This window comes from Zingiber officinale, chromosome 1A (assembly GCF_018446385.1).
Source record: "Zingiber officinale cultivar Zhangliang chromosome 1A, Zo_v1.1, whole genome shotgun sequence".
In the NCBI taxonomy this organism is placed as follows: Eukaryota; Viridiplantae; Streptophyta; class Magnoliopsida; order Zingiberales; family Zingiberaceae; genus Zingiber; species Zingiber officinale.
Window position 1 is genome coordinate 34,367,530 of NC_055987.1, and position 7,923 is coordinate 34,375,452.

At 42.1% G+C, this 7,923-nt stretch overlaps 1 non-coding gene across 1 annotated transcript; it reads left to right on the top strand.

The window, feature by feature from the left end:
• Window positions 1-207: 207 nt before the first annotated feature.
• Window positions 208-326, top strand: LOC122039112. Its single transcript, XR_006128009.1, has one exon. It is a non-coding gene; the product is annotated as a U5 spliceosomal RNA (small nuclear RNA).
• The last annotated feature ends 7,597 nt before the right edge of the window (window positions 327-7,923 follow it).

The following is a 7,923-nucleotide window of genomic DNA, read 5'->3' on the forward strand; positions in this document are numbered from 1 at the left end:
ATCTTTTGCCATTACATTGTATCGCAATGGAAGAGAAGAGGGTTTATGGAGCCTATCGCTGGGTAATTAAGGAGGATGTGAAGAGAGGGAATGTTCGGCGTTTAAGGGGTGATTAATTTGGCTAATGTTTAGTTCCACATTGCTTGTGCTTGTGAGCTTCCTGCAGAAGACATTATAAATTGGTTCAAGCTTGCTTCATAATAAAACATGCTTTTTGATAGACACAATGTGAATTATTCTTTTATCTTTTACTAAAGAATACCATGTGCTTGCCACTTAAAATGACATATATTAATTTTTGAAAGGCCTCTTTTTACTAAGGAGCCCTAACAAATTGTATGTTAAATTTGTTCCTAATAATTTTTAAGTTAATTATGTTAGTTGTAATCACTATAATGTTCCATATATTATTTAATTTTATTTATTTATTTATTATTGTTATTATTATTATTATTATTTAATAATTTATATATTTTTGGTCTTATAAAAGTTTACACTTATTTTTAGGATATATTTGGAAAGTACATTGACTATTATGATAATTTACTATTTTATTAAGAATCTGCTTCCTTACCAACTAATTTTGGTAAAGTCTAAAATGAAATTATGTTAATATTTTTATTTCTTTTCACACCAAAAATAATTTTAAGTTTTATTAGTAATTTCCATAAATGTATCAATCAGGGATCTAAAGTTCAAAACACAGACGCGATGTATTATTCTGAATTTTTCTCATTAATCAATCAGTTGTTAGTGCAGTTGGTACCAATGATTAATTCTAAGTTTTGATGAATGATAAATGGATTAAAGTTAGATATCATGTGATCTAACCTTTCTACCAAGTGTGTAAGACTTGATGGGTTTGACACCAGACTAAAATCCAATTACATCTGAAGGACCTGATACTGGTGTAGAAGTCTAGATAGGTCAAGGAGTGATCCGATATCTGGTTGAAAGTCCTGTTGGGTCTGCGGGACCTGATAATTGGCCGAAGTCCAGTTGGATCTGCGAACCGTACAACTAGTGGGAAAACTTGGTGGGCCTAAAGGAAGTCAAGCGATTCTGCATAGTAAGTAAGATAAGTCACTAGAGGATAGTGTCCAGTGAGGACGAATCCCATTTAGGGACTTTAGGTGCATGCCCATTTTGGGTCTATTTGGAAATCTAGAGTGAGACCGTGACTAAATCATGGTCTTGGGAAGATAGGATCTAATTAATAATACTTATATAAATTGTGATTACTTTGTTTTGAAGGTTAAAGATTTTTCTGTTAGCCTAACATGTTTTTATAGGAGCAAAAACCAAGTTAAGCCTCAGATGAATAGTATCTGAGGCACCTCGAAGGGTTATGGAGGCGCCCTAGATTCAGCGGAGTCGCCCTTGCGTAGATAAAGTTTAAGGATAAACTTCTTGCAGCGGGGAGGGTCCTTAGAGAGAGTTAGAGGCTCCTCAGAGTGCTTTAGAGGTGCCTCAAAGAGCATGGAAGGCACCCTCGAATGGATAAAAGCTGATGTTCATGCTGTTTATAGCAACCGAAGTTGAAGGGATAAGACTTCAAGTTATAGGCACCTCCTATGAGCTTGGAGGCACCCCCTGTAACGACCCACCTTCTACTGGCTAGGCTGTAAGGCCGGGCCGTCACATTATATTGTGTTAAGCTATATCCATGACCATCACTAAATCTAGGTGCGGAAAGCTGTACCAATTAAAACTTTGCTGAGCTAATACGAGTTTTTGGTCCTACATGTGCTAAGGGATGCAATCTAGTGTATACATGGCATATCCTACATCCCCTATGGTCAAGGAGCTGAATTACAAGGTCTCTTGGTCGAAACCCAGCTTCCCAATCGATCCAGATTGAACTCAATCGATTGCAAGCTGTTGAATCGATCTATGGATCGATTCCAATGGCTACTGTGCTCGGGTTAATATTCTGGATTGATCGGCTGATCGATCCAGACTGGCCAATCGATCCAATGATCGATTCCAGAGCTCTCTATTCGCGAGAGCGATTTCCCGATCGATCGAACGATCGATCCCCAAACTCTCTGTTCGCGACAGAATGCGACTGGATCGATCGACTGATTGATCCAGAAGCTTACTGTTCGCGGAACCAGGCTCCCAATCGATCCGCTGATCGATTGAGGGCCCCCAATCGATCCACTGATCGATTGGGGTTTTTGATTTCGCAGCAAAACACTGATTTCATCACTGTTTTGTGCCCAATTCACATATAAAAGTTCTAAAATGGTTGGGAAACATTCTAACATCAAATACTTAGTATTCTAAACTTGGCCTAGTGCATAGTTCATTAGTTCATGGCAATTAAACATACTTAAGTGCGAAACACATAAAATATTAAGAGTTCTAATGCTTAAAACAAAACTTGTTAGATCCCTAAGATCTTTATTCCAAGTTCCACCCACACACATCTTCATCGCATTGACCTCCAGTCTCCGCTAGTCCATCTTTCATTTACCCTTATCTGCAGTATAAGGAAAAGAGTATCTGTAAGCTTTCGCATAGTAAGAAACCATCTACCTCACAAAAACATGCATACGATGAAATCATGCTTTTAAAACATGCTATTTGAAATATATACATATACTGAACATGTAAAAGCATATCCTGGCATACAAGCAAACTAGTCATGGCAACAGGTGCTAACATAAGCTATCATATTGTATCAAAAGAAAACTAAACTGATACGACCAAACTGAGCTGAGCTAATTCTAAACTAATGCTAAAGCCGTACTGATTTCACATAACTATTGGTGAAGTTTTAAAAACTATTTTCATAAATAGATTAAAATAATAATCATGCTGCTGATGGGCCCGACATCTGTACGTGCTATGCGCGCATCCCCAACTAGACCCGGGTTTGCAAGTCCCGAATTTAGTAGGGTTACTAGGTTATTTGAACCTAGGGACGACTGTGGGAGCCCAACCCAGTGGATATCTAATCCAGTAAAGTGCCACTGCTAAAATAAAATACTGATTATAGCTAAGTTCTTCTTATATTGCTATTTCTAGGTTATCTGAACCTAGAGCTAGGTTATCTAAACCTGGAGGCGACTGTTGGAGCCCACCCATTGGACCGCAGGCCCATATGACTATAGTAAACTATACATACTGAATAAATGCTTCTATTGCATTTACTAAGTTATTAAAATACCTAAGTTGAATTCTTTTCCTGTGCTGCACATATTATCGAACACCTAGTGTGTACCATTGCACAACCTATGTGTCCAAAATTTGTATGCTACTAAACAAAGCAGAAATTCACACGAGAGCTACTTATACTGCAGGTGAGGGGTTTCTTACCTCTTGCGCTAGTTTTCTTACGAATCTAGTCATTAGTTTTCCGGTGGAGACGATCTTCTCGACGATTCTCTTGCGTCCACGCGTTCTTCTCGCGGAGAGAAACATCCTCATGTCGGAGTCGTCGCCGGAAGGTGCTCCTATGGCCGTTGGGACGGAAACCTAGCCCTTGGGGCTTGGAGCGCCGAGAGAAGGAAGAGGGGAAAGGGGGCGGCGTGACTAGGGTGAGGGAGGAGAGAGTTACGTTAAAAATAACTCTTCACTTAATTTTTCCCTATTTATATTAAGTGGTAAATTCGGCCCAATTCTAATATAAATATAATTGATTCCCTTCCCTTTTAGCACGGCCCTGCTGGGTTCACTTGGTTACTAAAGCTTTCTATAAGACATAGGGCCTCATAGGTCTCGGGTTCAATTCCCGCGTAGGCTATTTTCTCTTCTATTTGTTTTTGTTACTTTCGCTACTCTAAAAATTCTGTAAAAATATCCTAAAATTCTAGAAAAATACTAGGATATTTCTAATAATTATTTTGAAAATTTTCGGGCATTACAATCCCCCATACCATATAAAAAGTTCATCCTCGAACTTAGAATAACTCTGGGTACTTCTGTCTCATACTGGCTTTTGTCTCCCATGTTGCCTCTTCTGTGGTGTGATTTTGCCAAATAATTTTTTACTAATGATACTTCCTTATTCCGTAATTTCTTAACTGCTCGGTCTATTATCTGAATAGGCCGACTGTCATAGCTGAGGTCTTCGCGGACTTGTACCGTCTGGGGCTCAATCACCTGGGCGGCATCTGGGATATGCTTCTTCAGCATAGAGACATGGAATACATTGTGGATAGCTGACATCTCCTATGGTAGCTCTAGCTTATATGCTACCTTGCCAACTCTTCTGCTGATAAGGTATGGTCCCACATATCTGGGACTTAGTTTGCCCTTCTTCCCGAAACGCATTACTTCCTTCATGGGAGCTACTCTGAGGAACACTGAATCCCCAACTGAAAACTCTAAGGGTCTGCGCCGTGTATCAGCATAGCTTTTCTGGCGGCTCTGAGCTGTCTCTATCCTCTTGCGGATCTGCTGTATAGCTGCTGTGGTGTCTGCTACTAGATCTGTCTGAAGTTCTATTTCTTTCTGTTCACTACTCTCATACCAGCAGATTGGAGATCTACACCTCCGCCCGTAGAGGGCCTCATAAGGTGTCATGCCGATAGTGGCCTGATAGCTGTTGTTGTATGCAAATTCTGCTAAACTCAGATATTTACACCAACTACCCTTGAAGTCTAGGGCACAAGCTCGTAGCATATCTTCGAGTACCTGATTTACTCGCTCCGTCTGACCATCTGTCTGAGGATGGAAAGCTGTGCTGTATTTTAACTTAGTGCCCAATGCTGACTGTACACACTCCCAGAAGTGTGACGTGAATCGACTGTCTCTGTCTGAAATAATGGTCCGTGGAACTCCATGCAGTCTGACGATCTTCTTGAGATACAATTGAGCTAGCTGCTCCATGGAATAGGATATTCTGATAGCTAAGAAGTGGGCTGATTTAGTTAACCTATCTACTATTACCCAGATGGTATCAAAACCATTCGTGGTTCTGGGTAATCCCACTATGAAATCCATAGAAATGTCTTCCCACTTCCATTCTTGGATCTGGATAGGCTGCAGAACTCCTCCTGGTCTCTGATGCTCTGCCTTGACTCTCTAGCAAGTCAGACAGGTGCTAACATATCTAGCGATGTCTCTTTTCATCCCGGACCACCAAAAATATTTCTTTAGGTCTTGGTACATCTTGGTGGAACCTGGATGCATCGCATAAGGAGTCCTATGAGCCTCGTCTAAAATCTTTCTCTTTAGTTCCTCCTGATCTGGAACACAGAGTTTGTCACCGAAGTACAATACCCCACTATCGGACACTCTGAATTCTCTACTTTCTGATATTGCTAACCCTTGCTTGATTTTCTGAATTTCAAGATCCTGCTCCTGAGCTGTCTGGATGTCACCAAGCAGGGTAGATGCTAAGGTCATAGTAGAGAGCTGTCCCACTATAAGTTCGAGACCAAAATCTGTGATCTCTTTCTGTAGGGGCGGTGACATGGCTGCTAGTGATAATAAGGTAGCATTGGACTTTCTGCTAAGCGCATCTGCCACCTTATTGGCTTTTCCTGGGTGGTAGAGGATGTCTATATCATAATCTTTGACCATTTCAAGCCATCTGCGCTGTCACATATTCAGATCCTTCTGAGTGAAGAAATACTTCAGACTCTGATGATCTATATACACTCTGCACTGAGCTCCATACAAGTAATGTCTCCAAATTTTGAGAGCGAACGCAATTGCTGCAAGCTCAAGGTCATGAGTAGGGTAATTCTTCTCATTTTCCTTGAGTTGTCTGGAGGCATAGGTGATCACCTTGCCATTTTGCATCAGCACTGCTCCTAGTCCCAACTTAGAGGCATCACTATAAATGTCAAAGCTGTCTGTGTTTTCTGGTAGAGCTAGAATAGGTGTACTGGTCAATCTCCTTTTTAGCTCGCTGAAGCTGTTCTCGCAGTCCTCTGTCCACTGAAATTTTCTGTTCTTCCTGGTGAGAGCTGTCAGTGGGAGGCTATCCTGGAGAAGTCCTCTACAAATTTCCTGTAATAACCTGCTAATCCCAGAAAGCTTCTGATTTCACTGATGTTCTTGGGTCTTTTCCAATTGCTCACAGCTTCTATCTTGCTGGGGTCAACCATAATATCATCCTTTGAGATGATGTGACCCAAGAAGGACACCTGATCAAACTAAAATTCACATTTCATGAACTTGGCGTACAGCTGGTTCTGCTGAAGGGTCTGCAATACTATTTTCAGGTGTTCTGCGTGTTCTTCCTGAGTTCCTGAATAGATAAGAATGTCATCGATAAACACAATAACAAATCTATCTAGGTAGTCCCTGAATACTCTGGTCATGAGGTCCATGAAAGTAGCTGGAGCATTTGTCACACCAAAGGGCACGACTACGAACTCGTAGTGTCCGTATCTAGTCTTGAATGCTGTCTTGGGTATATCCCCTTCTTTAACTTTCACCTGATGATAACCTGATCTGAGGTCTATCTTAGAGAACACTGCTGCTCCCTTTAGCTGATCGAACAGGTCATCTATTCTAGGAAGAGGATACCTGTTCTTGATGGTGACTTGGTTCAGTGCTCGGTAGTCTATGCACAGGAGCATGCTCCCGTCCTTCTTCTTCACGAACAATACAGGAGCTCCCCATGGTGAGTGACTAGGGCGTATGAAGCCCTTGTCAAGTAGCTCCTGTAGTTGCTCTTGAAGTTCCTTCAGTTCTGCTGGAGCCATGCGGTAAGGTGCTTTAGAGATGAGATTTGTACTGGGAATGAGCTCTATCTCAAATTCTATCTCCCTGTCTGGTGCTAGGCCTGGTAACTCTTCGGGGAAGACTGCTGGGTAGTCACATAAAACTCGGACTCCTTCTAGCTGTTGGTCCTTGTTCTGATTGGTATTGACTACATGTGCTAAGAATCCTGTACATCCTGAATCCATTAATTTTTGTGCTTTTAGAGCTGAGAGAAACTTCTTGGCTTTTCTCTTTGGCTCTCCGCTGTACTCAAATTGCACTCCTGCTTCGGGTTGGAATATAACTTTCTGTTTACGGTACTCTATGGAAGCACTGTACTTGATCAGGAAGTCCATTCCCATGATGACATCGTAGTCAGCCATATCTAGCACTATCAGATCTCCAAACAGCTCCCTGTCTGTTATAATGACTGACACTGCTCTAAGCCAGTGCGTAGATGCCATAATTTCTCCCGAAGGTAGCGTCGTCAAAAACTAACCATTGAATACCTCTGGGGGTACTGCTAACTTTTCGGCGAATGCCCTGGATATATAAGAATGGGTTGCCCTAGTATCGAATAAGACAGTTGCACTTTGCTGTGAAATACTAATCTAACCTGTAACAACTGTCGAGGCATTCGCTACATCTTCTCTGATGAGTGAGTAGATCCTCGCATTGGTCGTAGCTGGAGGGGCTTCTAGTCTGCCCTGGCTGATGTGTGGACCATCTAACGCGGCCTGCATCTGATGTAACTGAGCTGGCTGGCCTCCGTACTGAATCGGCTGTGGTAGAGGAAGACTAGTCTTGTTTGGGCACTGCTTAGCCATATGCCCTTCCTGCCCACACTCAAAGCATCCTCGGATGCCCTTACGACAAACTCTAGGGTGGAATTTCCCACAAGTAGCACATTTGGGATAACTAGGCTGTTTACTAGCTGGTCCTCCTTTTGGGTAACTCCCTGGCTTGCGCTTGTTGCTGGAGTTCCCTTTCTAGTTAAAGTTGTGGCCCTTTTGTTTCTAAGTACCTGAGCCTCCTTGACCTTTGGACTCTGAGATGACTTTCTTCTACTGCTTGATATTGTTCTGGTAGTGCTCGGTGGTCAGAGCACTGCTGACTAGTTCTTCGGTGGTTTACGGCATATGAACACCGCCAGCCACGTTCATTGCTATTTCCGGCCTCAGCATCTTGAGCATCAACCGGACTCATTCTTTTTCTGTGCTGACTAGTTCGGGGCATAGATGAGCCAGTCTATTGAAT